This window comes from Trachemys scripta, chromosome 6 (assembly GCF_013100865.1).
Source record: "Trachemys scripta elegans isolate TJP31775 chromosome 6, CAS_Tse_1.0, whole genome shotgun sequence".
Lineage (NCBI taxonomy): Eukaryota > Metazoa > Chordata > Testudines > Emydidae > Trachemys > Trachemys scripta.
This window is the reverse complement of record NC_048303.1, coordinates 14,073,960-14,090,274: the sequence shown is the minus strand read 5'-3', so window position 1 is coordinate 14,090,274 and position 16,315 is coordinate 14,073,960. Positions and strand designations below refer to the sequence as shown.

General features: G+C 47.5%; 1 protein-coding gene across 1 annotated transcript in view; it reads right to left on the bottom strand.

The window, feature by feature from the left end:
• MAPK4 (mitogen-activated protein kinase 4) overlaps positions 1 to 15,375 on the bottom strand; it is a 149,031-nt gene extending 133,656 nt beyond the window's left edge. The window contains exon 1 of the mRNA XM_034774495.1: positions 15,327 to 15,375. The gene's annotated coding sequence lies outside the window, so the exon portion shown is untranslated. The remainder of the gene's footprint in view (positions 1 to 15,326) is intronic.
• Positions 15,376 to 16,315: the final 940 nt, after the last annotated feature.

The window sequence follows — 16,315 nt, the reverse complement described above, 5'->3', positions numbered from 1 at the left end:
GCGGATGTGATTGCAGAGCCATTGGCCATTATCTTTGAAAACTCATGGCGATCGGGGGAGGTCCTGGACGATTGAAAAAAGGCAAATATAGTGCCCATCTTTAAAAAAAGGAATGAGGAGGATCCGGGGAACTACAGGCCAGTCAGCCTCACCTCAGTCCCTGGAAAAATCATGGAGCAGGTCCCCAAGGAATCAATTCTGAAGCACTTAGAGGAGAAGAAAGTGATCAGGAACAGTCGGCATGGATTCACCAAGGGCAAGTCATGCCTGACTAACCTAATTGCCTTTTATGAAGAGATAACTGGGTCTATGGATGAGGGGAAAGCAGTGGATGTGTTACTCCTTGACTTTAGCAAAGCTTTTGATATGGTCTCCCACAGTATTCTTGCCAGCAAGTTAAAGAAGTATGGGCTGGATGAATGGACTATAAGGTGGATAGAAAACTGGATAGATTGTCGGGCTCAATGGGTGGTAATCAATGGCTCCATGTCTAGTTGGCAGCCAGTTTCAAGCGGAGTGCCCCAAGGGTCAGTCCTGGGGCCGGTTTTGTTCAATAGCTTCATTAATGATCTGGAGGATGGCGTGGACTGCACTTTCAGAAAGTTTGCAGATGACACTAAACTTGGAGGAGTGGTAGATACGCTGGAGGGTAGGGATAGCATACAGAGGGACCTAGACACATTAGAGGATTGGGCCAAAAGAAATCTGATGAGATTCAACAGGGACAAGTGCAGAGTCCTGCACTTAGGACGGAAGAATCCCATTCACTGTTACAGACTAGGGACTGAATGGCTAGGAAGCAGTTCTGCAGAAAAGGACCTAGGGGTTACAGTGGACGAGAAGCTGGATATGAGTCAACAGTGTGCCCTTGTTGCCAAGAAGGCTAACAGCATTTTGGGCTGTATAAGAAGATCGAGGGACGTGATCATTCCCCTCTATTCGACATTGGTGAGGCCTCATCTAGAGTACTGTGTCCAGTTTTGGGCCCCACACTACAAGAAGGATGTGGAAAAATTGGAAAGAGTCCAGCGGAGGGCAACAAAAATGATTAGGGGGCTGGAGCACTTGACTTATGAGGAGAGGCTGAGGGAACTGGGATTGTTTAGTCTGCAGAAGAAAAGAATGAGGGGGGGATTTGATAGCTGCTTTCAACTACCTGAAAGGGGGTTCCAAAGAGGATGGATCTAGACTGTTCTCATTGGTAGCAGATGATAGAACAAGGAGTAATGGTCTCAAGTTGCAGTGGGGGAGGTTTAGGTTGGATATTAGGAAAAACTTTTTCACTAGGAGGGTGGTGAAGCACTGGAATGGGTTACCTAAGGAGGTGGTGGAATCTCCTTCCTTAGAGGTTTTTAAGGTCAGGCTTGACAAAGCCGTGGCTGGGATGATTTAGTTGGGAATTGGTCCTGCTTTGAACAGGGGGTTGGACTAGATGACCTCCTGAGGTCCCTTCCAACCCTGATATTCTATGAAACTGCCCACAAGATGATCAAAGATAAAGGCTCCCACTGTGCCTTCCTAAGGCCTATAAACCCACTGCCAATACAGTCACCTCTTTCCCATTTAAAAAAACAACAACAACAGATGAGTTTAGCAGCATTCCTGGACGGGTGAAGATAGCAAAATACTTGGGTAAGACAACATGAAATAAAACAGAGAAACTGCTCTGGACAAATCCCTAGGATTGAAAGAGAGCAAGAATAAATACGGTAAATAAATAAATAAATAAATAAATAAAACACCCACACCATAGACAGTTATAATGGAGTCCAAACCTAATCATATATTCCTACAGGACCCAAATGTAATCTAGATTGTAATCCCTTAGGAAAGGGCCAGGACAATGATGCTACTGTGTGTAGCTAAGGAGTGACCCAAGGGGAGGGCAGGTGGAGTTAACGCCTCTGATCTCACTCAGGATTTTTGACAGAGTGGAAGCTTTAGTTTGCATCTGGAACACCATAAGAGCTCTGTCAGTTGAGAGAATACACTGGATCCATGCCCTTTCCAATCACTGCCCATCCCTCCTTTCCCCAACTGTGTGGCCCCTCTACAAATCCTCACTGGTGGGCTTCCCATCTCAAGACCCTACACATGGCCTTACAGCACTAGCACCCAGCATAAACCAGGGCTAGTTCTAGCCCATCTTGGCTCAGCAGTGCCTGAGAAGGCATAGTACTCTGCCCAGATACTAGACAGCCATTCAAACTATAAAAATACCATGGATTAAGCAATAGACATAGGACACTCTGAAGGGCATAAGCACCAAGGAGAAGGCAGGGGAAGAGGAATCATTTTAGTTGGTCCCAATAGACATAACCAGGAGCAATTTGAAGGAATATGGAAAAGGGTCAATATCAGAAAACAATTCTTAATAGTCTTTGCAGCCATCTTCCTGGGAAAAGAGTAGAAACCCCATCATTTGACTCCTTAAAAGCTATACTGGACAAAGCACTGTAGAATACATGCTGTAGGGAACAATTCTGCTCGATGACCTAATAGAACTTAATTCTGATTTCTCTGGAGATAGTATGGAAAAGATCTGTGGGATGAAAGTTACTGCGTCAGCTCATCCCCTGTAACATCAGTGACCTTCACCTGGAACTATAGGGACTGACTTATTTTTCCAGGTGGGCACTCCACCCCAAGGCCACATCTCCATTCTGCCCTTCCCCCCAGGCCCCGCCCTCACTCCACCCCTTCCCCCGAGGTCCCGCCTTTGCTCTGCCTCTTCCCACCTCTGCTGTGCCCCCTCCTCCAGCCCCCACACCCGCCCTTCGCTCGCTTCTCTCAGCTTCCTCCCCCAAGACCTCCACGCCTGCCTGCAGCTGGCTCCTCTCTGCCCTCCCCTGAGTGCATCCCGCCAGCTGCCAAACAGCTGACTAGTAGCCCCCCATATTTTCCCCCCCAAAGGTACTTCAGCCCCAAAGCACCCACGGAGTCAGTGCCTGGAACAGTAGATTTTGTCAGTTTTAGCTGGAAAACTGGATTTTTAATTTTTTTTTAAATGGGGAGCTCCAATTCCTAATTGAAAATGAATAGGGAAGGAGGAACAATTTGGAGGAATCCTTCCAAAAACAGCCTGACAAAAACGAGTTCTCTTTTGTCTGGTAAACGTCCAGCTTCACAACATCCTTGGAACTGTACATTTCCCCCAAGCAAATCTTTAAAATAAATGAGAAATTGGCGAAAGCTTAGATGTTGAGGGAGTGAGGAATCCAAAGAACAGCTGGAGAGTGCTGATTGATGTCACATTATATGCTGCCACTTCATATGGCAGTGCAATGAAGCAGTGACTGCCTTAATGAAAAAAAAGCTCTGAACAATACCCAGCCTTGAACATCACAGTCCCATATACAGAGACGCTTATTTCATTTTCACCGGTAGCTTTTGTGCACATCCTCTGACCTATAACGTCCATAGTCAGGTGTACCTATCACTTCGGCACTGGGGGTTAGCAGAATCAGGGTGGGATCGTTGCTCACGCCCTAATTTCCATCTGCATCTTTGAGGGATCATATTCATGTCATTAGAATATAAATGTGGCATGATTAAAACATGACATTCCCTAGGAACTCCCATTAGCTAGCATCCTAGGAGCAGGATTGTCTTGTGATTAAGGCTCTAAAATGGGACTCTGGAGAGATGAGTTCAGTTCCCAATTTGTCCATAAACTCCCCTGGACAACTTATTCTGTGGCACAGTTCCCAGCCTGCAAAATGAAGATGATGCTGTCTCCACGTCTCGCAGGGGTGTTTTGAGGATAAATTCTTTACCAATAGAGAGGAATGTTTTTTCAGATAGACAGATTAGACAGACATGCTTACAGAGACAATGGATTGGCCCTGAAACAATATGTTGTCTGCTGCTATATGGTGGGAGGGCAGAAAGCAAAAAAAAAAATCAACAGCCCACATTTCCGTGTGAAAGGTGTGTGATGCTTATGACTCTATAGCTCATTAGAATTTTATCATTAGAAAAGTTTCCCCATCTCCTCAGACATTTTCTGCTTGTATCCAAAATCAGAGAGTGCAGGAATGACATTTCTTCAGAATTATCAGAGCTGATAAAGGAGATTGAACCAAAAAGCAATGAGGGAAACTGTATATAGCCCCGTGAGAAAAGAGAAAGATGGCAGGGATAGTATCATGGTACAGAACAACCTGCCACCAAAACAGGGACAGACAACAACAAATGGATATCTTCCACTGTTGTTTGCAGTGTTGTCGCAATGTGGGTCCCAGGATTCAGGAGACAAGGTAGGTGAGGTAATATCTTTTACCTTCTCTCAGAAGTTGGTCCAATAAGAGATATTACCTCATCCACCTTGTCTCTAATGATAAATGGACAGAAGTTATGTAGACACAGGCACACTAAGGGTACCTCTATACTTACCTCCTGGTCCGGCGGTAAGCAATCTATCTTCTGGGATTGATTTATCGTGTCTTGTCTAGACGCGATAAATCGATCCCGGAAGTGCTCACCGTCGACACCGGTACTCCTGCTCCGCGAGAGGAGTACGCGGAGTCGACGGGGGAGCCTGCCTGCCGCGTGTGGACCCGCGGTAAGTTCGAACTAAGATACTTCGACTTCAGCTACGTTATTCACGTAGCTGAAGTTGCGTATCTTAGTTCGAAGTGGGGGGTTAGTGTGGACCAGCCCTAAGTTCTGTGTTAGGCTTGGTAAAATTAGATTTTTATTCTTTTCTTCATAATTTCAGATCAAATCAATTTTTATTGTAGGCATTTTTCTTTAATTTCCTCAATTATGCAAAATTATGGGGCTGTCAAGCGATTAAAAAGTTAATCACTCTGTTATTTAAATAAATGGTATTCTTTTATTGTTTATTTTTGGATGTTTTCTACATTTTCAAATATACTGATTTCAATTACAACACAATACAAAGTGTACAGTGCTCACTTGATATTTATTTTTTATTACAAATATTTGCACTATAAAAAACAAAAGAAATAGTTTTTTTCAATTCACCTAATACAAGTACTGTAGTGCAATCTCTTTATCATTAAAGTTGAACTTACAGACGTAGAATTATGTACAAAAAACTGCATTCAAAAATAAAACAATGTAAAACTTTAGAGCCTACAAGTTCACTCAGTCCTACTTCAGCCAATTGCTCAGACAAACAAGTTTGCTTACATTTGCAGGAGATAATGCTGCCCGCTTCTTGTTTACAATGTCACCTGAAAGTGAGAATGCATGGTACTGTTGTAGCCGGCATCACAAGATATTAATGTGCCAGACAGGGGCGGCTCCAGGCACCAGCGCAACAAGTGTGTGCCTGGGGCGGCAAGCTGGGGGGGGCGGCCTGCCAGTCGCCGTGAGGGTGGCAGTCAGGCTGCCTTCGGCGACGTGCCTGTGGGCGGTCCACTGGTAACACAGATTCGGCGGCGGGTACACCGAAGGCGCGGGACCAGCGGACCTCCCGCAGGCATGCCGCCAAATCCACGTTACCAGTGGACCGCCCAAAGGCTGCCTCACTGCCGTGCTTGGGGTGGCAAAATACACAGAGCCGCCCCTGGTGCCAGATGTGCAAAAGATTCATATGTCCCTTCATGCTTCAACCACCATTCCAGAAGACATGCGTCCATGTTGATGACAGGTTCTGCTCGATAACGATCCAAAGCAGAGCAGACCAACATGTTCATTTTCATCATCTGAGTCAGATGCCACTAGCAGAAGGTTGATTTTCTTTTTTAGTGGTTTGGGTTCTGTAGTTTCCGCATCTGACTGTTGCTCTTTTAAGACTTCTGAAAGCATGCTCCATACCTCATCCCTCTCAGATTTCAGACGGCACTTCAGATTCTTAAATCTTGGGTTGAGTGTTATAGCTATCTTTAGAAATCTCACGTTGGTACCGTCTTTGCTTTTTGTCAAATCTGCAGTGAAAGTGTTCTTAAAATAAACATGTGCTGGGTCATCATCCAAGACTGCTGTAACATGAAATATGTGGCAGAATGTGGGTAAAACAGAACAGGAGACATACAATTCTCCCCCCCAGGAGTTCAGTCACAAATTTAATTAATGCTAGGGTTACCATACGTCCGGATTTTCCCGGACATGTCCGGCTTTTTGGGCCTCAAATCCCCGTCCGGGAGGAAATCCCAAAAAGCCAGACATGTCCGGGAAAATAGGGAGGGAGGGGCCGGCAGTGCTCGGCCGGGACCGGGCCGGGACCGGGGCCAGCGGTGCTCGGCCTGGGGTGCTCAGCCGGGACCAGGACCAGCAGTGCTCGGCCTGGGCCGGCGGTGCTCGGCCGGGGCCGGCGCCCCAGGGACCAAGCCGAGCCGGGCGGGAGATGCCGGGGCCAGAGCCTGTTGGCCTGGGCCAGCCGGCCGCCGGAGGGAGCCGCTCGGCCGGGGGGGGGGGGGGGGCGGACTGGGCCACGCCGCACCCTGCCCCAGCCCCAGCCTACCTGCTGCCTCCCTGTTTCATTTGATTCGCGGGAAGCAGGGGAGGGGGACGAGAAGGGGGCGGAGCGTTCAGGGGAGGGGACAGAGTTGGGGCGTGGACTTTGGGGAAGGGGCGGAGTTGGGGTGGGGCCGGGGCCCCGTGGAGTGTCCTCCTTTTTTAAAGCTAAAATATGGTAACCCTATTAACACATTACTTTTTTTAATGAGCATCATCAGCATGGAAGCATGGCCTTTGGAATGGTGGCCGAAGCATGAAGGGGCATACAAATGTTTAGCATATCTGGCACATAAATACCTTGCAATGCTGGCTACAAACGTGCCATGCAAATGCCTGTTCTCACTTTCAGGGGATGTTAATAGGAAGCAGACAGCAGTATCAGCGATTTGCTGAACAATAAGTAGGACTGAATGGACTTGTAAGCTCTAAAGTTTTACGTTGTTTTGTTTTTGAGTGCAGTTATGTAACAAAAAAAAATTCTACATTTGTAAGTTACAATTTCTTTATCATGAAAGTGTATGAGGTGAATTGAAAAATACTGTTTCTTTTGTTTATCGTTTTATAGTGCAAATATTTGTAATAAAAAAGAATAATATAAAGTGAGCAGAGTACACTTTGTATTCTGTGTTATAATAGAAATCAATATATTTGAAAATGCAGAAAAACATCCAAAAATATTTAATAAATTTCAATTGGTATTCTATTGTTTAACAGTGCGATTAATTTTTTAGTTAATTGCATGAGTTTACTGCAATTACTCGACAGCCTTAGTTTTAAGCTTCTTTTATTTTTATCAATTAGAATTTTCACAACTGCAGGAAATTAAGGGGCAGGTGTCAGACAATTACTTAATGACAGTAGATCAGGGGTCGGCAACATTTGTCACGCGGCTCGCCAGGGTAAGCACAATGGCGGGCCGGGCCAGTTTATTTACCTGCTGACGTGGCAGGTTCAGCCGATCGCAGCCCCCACTCGGCACGGTTCACTGTCCCAGGCAACGGGGGCGGCGAGAAGCAGCGTGGGCGAGGGATGTGCTGGCCGTGGCTTCCCGCCACCCCCATTGGCCCAGGACGGTGAACCGTGGCCAGTGCGGGCCGCGATCGGCCGAACCTGCCGCATCAGCAGGTAAATAAACTGGCCTGCCCGCCAGGGTGCTTACCCTGGCGAGCCGTGTGCCAAACGTTGCCAACCCCTGCAGTAGATATTAAGATTCAAAAAGTTAAAGTGTTATTTGTAACATGCCTAAATCACATAATTTTGCGCATAATGTCTTCAGTTCCCACAGCTAGGAGATTTGAGCTAATAAATAAATAAAGTATCTCAGGCTTTTTATTACATGTACTGGAATTAGTAATTATTTTCTAGAACCAGCAGATTATTTCAGATTTCAAAAGCTCTCCATGGGCGGCAGGTGGAGCCCCCCTTCGGGGAGGCTAGCCCCGGCTCCATCCCTTCTGCCACACACCCCTTGGCCGGAGGAGCCCCGAGACCCACCTCGGCCAGAGTTTATTGGGGGGAAGTTTTTGATTTATTATGCCCCATGCAGATTCTGGGGCGGCTGAGGAGATGGTAGCACATACCCGCAATGAGGGGTCCGATGGCCACAGCAGTGCCAGCGGAGCCTCCCCTGGTCTATTATACCCACCGCCCATGCAACTCTCCAAATTTAAGCTTATATCCTTTTTGTAGTAAAAAATGTTGAGCTGCCGAAGTTGGTCTTTGAGATACTTGCATGTGATACTGGTCTTGAACTTTTCTGAACAAACTGAATGATAGGCACTGAAGTTACTGGCACTGCAAGTGCATGTAATACCACACTGGATGTGACAGGCAATGACTGGGTTTCAACTTCTCCAGTTAGGCTGTCATCACAAGGCACTTCATACTTTATGTACAAATCAAAATTGTGCTTGAACTCTTCTGCCTTGCAAGGGAAAATATGCAGAATATTTTCACAGTCGCTAAAATTGTGAGAAATCTGAGGTGTGACAAATAGATCAAACACTTGACAGTTGGCAAAAAGAGATCCAGCTCCATAGAGTCTGTCTGGTACATTCCAGGTTATGGCTGCCTTCAGTTTGCTTTGAAATTCTGATGAGAAAGCATGCATTGCAGATGAAAGGAATTGCCTTTTGGAGTCCACTGACCTGAGTTCCACTTCTTTTAGGCATTAATGTACATCAGCAGGAACTTATAAGTCATAGGTAAGCAGCGTATCAAGGCAATGTATGAAGGGTGTATTTGTTTCCATTTGCAAATGAACACTGTAGATTTCCCCCAAAAATACACAAAGAAAAGGTAACTTGCAGTGCAATTCTTGCTGATTTCCATCATCCTCGACCACCTGATATAGTTTCACTGCCTTCTTTGAGATGAATGCTACCTCTTCTTTAATAAGAAAGTCCATCACACTGTCCCAATAAACATGAATGAATTTTGTTGCCTTAAGCCAGGAAACGTAACACGACAGCACAACATGAGAGAGCACACGCTCACAATTTTGCTCACGCAGATAACTTTAAAAGAGCCTTTGCCTGTTGGCATGTTTAAATATCGCTAGAAAATGTACAGCAAATTTGTTCATGTTGTAGAATGCATCAGGATTGATTGAATGATCAATGGCTATACATAAAAGATAAGCAATGCATGGAATGTGCAGCGGATGTGGATACATTTCTTTCAAGTCCTTTACTAAGCGTGGCATGTTTATTGTGGAGTCACTGTTGACTGACATACAGTATTCCCACTTTTGGCTGTATTCTCACAACACAACTTGAAACCAAATTGACATGACCCCTGCAATAGAATAGTATTCATTGATTTATTTTTGTCACTGTAGAACACTGCAAGGATGTTAATTGCTGGCGGTCCGGAAAACTCTGGGGTTCAATTACTAAAGAGAATTTCCGATCATTCAAAAGATCCTTTATTGTAGCTTGGTGGTGAGCAAAAACTTCAGGCGGGAATTTTTCTTCCAGCTAATGATGTTCTGGGAAGTGCACATTGTTGGTGCATACTTGTGAAGCAGAGCTAATAAAAATCTCCAACCCCATGGACAGTATTCATTGGAATTGGCTCAAAACACAACACGTGTACCAGATTGTGTGGAAAATCTGCAGCTTCTTCCTTTCTCATTCTTCCTAAACAGGCTTCTATCAAAGCCCGGGTTACCTTTGCTTGACTTTCTTTGCTTGTCAAATGAGATTTACTGTTCAGATGATCAGCAATACTATGTACCTTTCCAGAGATTTCTGTTTTACCAACTTTGCAGCACAAAATGTCCTTGTCTCCCTTTCCAGACTTATTCACTGTTTTAAATTGGAGGTCAGGCTATTCACTGCAATATTCCTCTAGGGCAGGGGTCAGCAACCTTTCAGAAGTGGTGTGCCGAGTCTTCGTTTATTCACTCTAATTTAAGGTTTCGCGTGCCAGTAATACATTTTAACGTTTTTAGAAGGTCTCTTTCTATAAGTCTATAATAGACAACTAAACGATTGTTGTATGTAAAGTAAATAAGGTTTTTAAAATGTTTAAGAAGCTTCATTTAAAATTAAATTAAAATGCCGAGTCCCCCGGACAGGTGGCCAGGACCCGGGCAGTGAGAGTGCCACTGAAAATCAGCTCATGTGCCACCTTTGGCACACGTGCCATAGGTTGCCTACCCCTGCTCTAGGGTTTTCCTTTTGAGACCCATTACTAACATAAAACAACAAACTTGGCCTCTCCTACTGTACTAGTGCAATTGAGGCCACACCACAAATGTAACCGCATCCATACTCTTTCTGAACTTCAATCCTAGAGCACTGTTGCGTTCATCAATCGGATCTGCAGCTCCAATACTGTTTGGCAGCCACCGCTGCCCTTTGTTACATGATTGCCACTGTTCCAGTCCCGCTAAATGCTCCTATCCTGGCAAGGAAGGTGCCTGCTGGGACCACAACAAAGAGGATGAGTCCCTGGCTGTGGGGGAGGCCACTCCACTGCTGAACAGCTCTGGCCCCGGAGCAGCAGATACTCCTGTACTCCTGGCTGATGAATGAGTGAGCGGGGACATGGCAGCTGGGCTGCAGGGCGCTCCTTTCACAGCTGAGGGGCCAGGATACCAAATTCCTGCAGGCACTAGGTAAGGGGGAGGCTGTGCTTACCTACTACTATCCATCGATTGATTGATTGATTGATTTTGGTCGATTGCTGCGTGTCAGGTGAAATTGACGCTTACCAACAACTAACGATTTAGAATCCTTCCAAGCCTAATGAGAAAGAGAAGGTTAAGGGGTGATTTGATTACAGTCTATAAGTATCTACACGAGGAACAAATATCTAATAATGGGCTCTTCAATCAAACAGAGGAAAGTAGAACACAATCCAATGACTGGAAGTTGAAGCTAGACAAATTCAGATTAAAAATTTGTACCTTGTTTCCAACGGTGAGAGTAATTAACCATTGGAACAATCAGGAGCGGTGCCAGGCTTTTTGCTGCCCTAGGCGGCAGCGCTCCTCCTCTGAGCCTTCGGCGGGGGGCCTTCTGCTCCGCGTCTTCACAGAGCAAGTGAAGGACCTGCCGCCGAATTGCCGCCGAAGACCTGGAGCGGAAGGACCCCCTGCTGGTGAATTTCCGCCGAGGACGGCAAAATGCCCCCCCCAATCCTGCCGCCCTAGGCAGCCGCCTAGGGCGCCTAGTGGAAGCACCGGCCCTGGGAACAATTTACCAAGGGTTGTGGTGGATTCTTCATCACTGGCAATGGTTTAATCAAGATTGGATGTGTTTCTAAAAGATCTGCGCTAGGAAATATTTTGGGGAAGTTCTATGGCCTGTGTTATATAGGAGATCAGACATGCTCACAATGGGACCTTCTGGTTTCGGACTCTATATTATTGCAGTGAATCGTGTCTGTAGGTGTTTAGGTGCAGAGGGACATAGGTTCGTAAAGAAAACTTTCCAAAACCTGAAACCAGACAAAATTCACCTGCTTTATTACAAACACAACAGGCAGGCCATGCTCGCCAGGCTCTCTCTAACTTGTCAACAATCCTCATAAGAGCAGCCATACGGGTCAGACCAAAACCCAGTATCCAGTCTTCCAACAGTGGCCAATGCCAGGTGCCCCAGAGAGAATGAACAGAACAGGTAATCAACAAGTGATCCTTCCCCTGTCACCCATTCCCAGCTTCTGGCAAACAGAGGCTAGGGACACCATCCCTGCCCATCCTGGCTAATAGCCATTGATGGACCTATCCTCCATGAATTTAGCTAGTTCTTTTTTAAACCCTGTTATAGTCTTGGCCTTCACAACATCCTCTGGCAACATCCTGCTCTGCTCCCCCCAAACGCCCTTGCTCCCACTCTCCCATGTTGCCTGATCTATTGATTAGGTATCGATTACATTAACCATTTAAAATATTTAAAATTCCAAATTAACACTCCAAAATGTGGTAGGTTTTTGTCCCAAGATTGGGCCCAGTATTATCAGAATTACAGTTCAGATGGGAGTCCCAATGTACACAGCAATGACCACAACACTCACGCTCAGGAAGAAACATTTGAAGTTGCAGAATTTGTATTATTACTACGATTAGTCCTATAAATAAACAATCCAAACAAGTAAGGCGAAGTAATACAATCCTGTAGTTATGTCCAGCCCTATTACATGTGTATGCTCACGCTATCCTTGGGGAGGACTAGAAGGGTTGAGACAGATCCTTTACAGACCATCATGCAAATTCATGAGTGGCTCCTCCCTTCTTCACCATATTTTAACTTCCTCACCCTCATAATATTGGAGTGCCCTTATCCTTTAGATTAGTATATTAATTAGTTTAAACTCATTAGCATATACATAGAAGTTAGTTACCATAGCCACCTGCGGTTAGGCATCTGCTGATATTTACCCGCAAAATACCCTAAAACTGGTACAAACTACCTTCTTGCACCTGTCAGTGGTTTTATGCTTAGTTTCAGCATTTTCTAATATTGCAAAACAAGCAAAACAAAGTCTTATGTCATCTTGTGACTTAAGGTCACTGCTAGTTTACTTATGCTAACGCTATAGAGCGACTTACTTCTACTAAGGCTGCGGGGGCTTACTCTTATGCTAAACACTTAAGCTAGTTCTTATATGCCTGGACCTACAGGTATCTTGTGTTTCTGCATTCTTATTCTTTTCTTTTCCCTTATAACCAACATGTGGGTTATGGGGGTTACACCCAGCCTGCTGCATGCCCCCCCCCCATGGTGGGCCACAATGCCTACCAGGGTGTGCCTGCTGACTCTGCTCGCTGGCTCCAGCTGCTTCCTCCACTCTGCTCTCACTGCCCAGATCGTGCTGCCTGATACCACCAGCCCAGTATCTGGGGCTCAGGTGGGGCAGGGTGTGAAGTGGGAGGGGTGGGGCCATAACAGGTTCTGTGAGGGGGTGGCCTCACTCTCCAATCCCTCCCCCCCAGGGCCTTCCCTCCGCACCAGGCCAGTAACAGGCACTGCAGAGGGGTGGGCTTGCTCTCCAACCCCTTCCCCCTGGGACCTCCACTTGCATGCTGGCTGCTGACATTGCATCCACCCGGGCAAGGGCACTGTCTCCACCATCTCCTACTCATCGGAAAGCAGGTAAGATGTGAGACTGCGCTACTTCACATCAGGTCCTCACACCCCCCTGATAACCTCATCGCCACCCCTGGTGGTGGGGGGGGGGTGCCCTCCAGTTTGAAAAACTACGTTCTAGGAGCTCTAATCCCAACCCTGCCAATGACTTACCATGTAGCCTCGAACAAGCTTCTTTATCTCCCCAAAGCCACAGCTTGCCTGCCTCATAAATGAGGTTTGTCATACTGACCGGTCATAGGGTCTTGTCATCTAACGGATATTCATACATTGCTTTGAAAACGTGAAGTGCTGCTAATAGTTAATAAGCAGACAGGATCTTTCATGAAGGGCAGCAGCAGAAATCAGCTGCATGTTGTAAGTCACTGATGAGGATTTATTTAAGAGGATCCGATCATTAGTTTTACACATCCAGAGACACAGCAAAGCAGAGGAGATGTAAAAGACTAAGCCTAGTATTATCAAACAACACTACGGTTAGGTCACTTATCTGACTGTCAGGCACCTGTAACTCCCTGTAAAATACAAATCACACAATTTATTTCAAGATCTAATTTTAAGCACCCAACTTGGCCAAAATTATGCCACAGGTATAATCATGTTTTGCTCCAGAGCTCAGAATCACCACTGGAATTTATTAGCAATAGATAAATCATATTAGGTCATCTAGTATCAGGAGGTAGCCGTGTTAGTCTGTATCTACAAAAACAACAAAGAGTCTGGTGGCACCTTAAAGACTAACAGATTTATTTGGGCATAAGCTTTCGTGAGTAAAAACCATCCGAAGAAGTGAGGTTTTTACTCACGAAAGCTTATGCCCAAATAAATCTGTTAGTCTTTAAGGTGCCACCAGACTCTTTGTTGTTTTTATTAGGTCATCTAGTCCATCCCATCGGTGCAAGGTTGTTCCCAGGAGTACAGAAAATACTTGACACCCAACAGCTGTCAGGTGCAGAAGGCTAACAGTATGTTTCCTTCACTGGGGTAATTAAGAGCCATATTAGTAACTGTGTACAGCTACGAGCTGGTGGATCACTTACACCACATCATAGTTCAGCATCCGTTACTCTAAAATGTGCCTTTCCCACACAGCCAGAGAAGTATTAAAGCTCCTGCAAATGAAACGTCTGAGGTGACGCTACACTCACAAAGTCACCGTTCATTCATGCAAGTGCCATTTAGACATTTGCCAGTGAAGCAAACAGGAGTATTCATGCTCTTTAGTGTACGCGAGGAAACACATAAGGCCTGATTCTCTACACACTTACAGCAGTGTAAGTCAGGAGTAACTCCACTGAATTCAGTGGCGTTAACTGAGGCACGGAAGAGAGGAATCAAGCTCATAAGGTGATGACAGCCCACAGAAGTATTGGAAGCAGAGTATAAGAAATGTTATAATAGAGCGATGTGGTGCCAATAGACTCATCATCATCCCCCGCCAAGCCTTTTAAACACCATCCTCAATTCAATGCCTCCCACAAGATAACATGCTTAAAGACACCAGTTATCACCTTCCTTAATCACCACAGGACATTGTACAGGTGCCGCATTTACCTGTCTGCCTTCCATTAGCAGCAGCATTTGTAACTAGAGCAGGGACAGGAGAAATATATTTAGGATTTCCATGGAAGATACAGAGCTCGTGAAAATGATGGTGCCCTTCTCCCCTAACATGCCAGGGCATGCCCCCATCACACACTCCCCCCATCCAGCCCCTTCCAGCGTCTCCTGCACTGCACCCCACAGGCTCAGGAGTGGGCAGCGAGTCCTTTCTGCCGGGGAAAGGGAGACCACTGTCCACCTCTCCATGGGGACCACTGTCCACCTCTCCATGGGGACCACTGTCCACACCGCCAGACCTAGTACAGGACAGCATATCTCCAGTGCAGCACAGGGGATAAATACAGCAGCCCCGTAACCCCACCGTTGCACTGGGGCAGGGAAGGGACTACAGCGCTGTATCGTAGAGACCCCGGGGGAACTCATGTCATCATCCTTGCTTAACTCTCTCCCCATCTCCACTCCTATCCTGGGGGCATGAAAGCCCGCCCGGTTCCACCCCCGCTTCCCACCCCGCAGTGAACCCGAAGAGGGCAAGAAGCAAAGGGCTCCAGGAGCAGGCGAGCGAGACTCAGGTGCTGGGGAACAGCGCGAGCTCCTGCGCATTCCCCCCGCGGCTGGAGGGGCTGCCTGGGTTCGCTTCTTTCATTCCCGGGGCGGGTGGGGGGCAGCCCCTCAGCCCGAGCCCGCCCGCGCCTTCCCTACCTGGGGAAGAGCATCCCTGGCACAGGCACTTACCCCTGGGGAGAGACGCCCTGCCCGGCTGCCCGCAGCGAGCCCAGCAGCGAGCGCGAGCGCCTCCTCGGACGGGGCTCGCCCCGCTCCTGCCCCTCAGTCCGCAGCGCGAGCCCGAGCCGCCCGGCACATCTGCCCCGGGAGAACGCCTCCCGGGGCCCCGCCCACCGCCTGACGTCACGGGGCGGCCACCTGCGCTCGCGCTGCCCCGCTGCAGCTTCCCCCCGCCCTCCCCAGCGAGCCGCGCCGAGCGCTGCAGGGCGCCCCGCAAACGCAGCCCTGGTTGCGCGGCTCTTTCTTCCCAGGGCCGAGCCCTGCTCCAGGGCAGCCACCAGGGCCCCCTCTCCTGCGCACCGCCTTCGGATCGGCTGGGCCGGATTCCGCTCTCATTTACACCAGCTCCTGGGACTTCCCTCGCCCCAGGGGCATGGTCCCCAGCCAGCCCACCCACCCGGGGAAACCGCGCATCCGGCGGCTGCAGGGAAGAAGAAAAGCCCGAAAATTCACAGCCCCAGTAACAAACAACTCAACCAGATTGGGTGTTGATTCCACCGGCGAGAATGGCCAAAGGGACCTGGTGACAGGGGCTGGTTTTGCTCTCCACGGAGCCTTCCAGTCAAGGGCCTTGAGCCACTTGGCCATGAGTGGACACAGGGAGGTAGCCCTAGCCCCATGTTGGAGGTGGAAGGTGCTCTGATGCTATTAGTATATAGATCCCACTAGCCAGCTGGAGAGATCTTGTTAGATTAGGAGGAAACGAAGCAGAGAGAGAGTAGGTGATTTGCCAGAGTCTCCCAGGAAGTCTCTGGCATAGTTAGGAAGGTCCAAGCTGTCCTGACTCCCAGTCCTGTCCTTTAACCACAAGAACCGCCTCCCTTTTGGGGTGGGACTGGGGAAGTCACAACCATTGTGAGACTAGGAATAAAGTCAGGAGAGGTAGTGATAGTGGGGATGTGCTGAACAGAAGGAATATTGGAACTGGATCCTGCAGT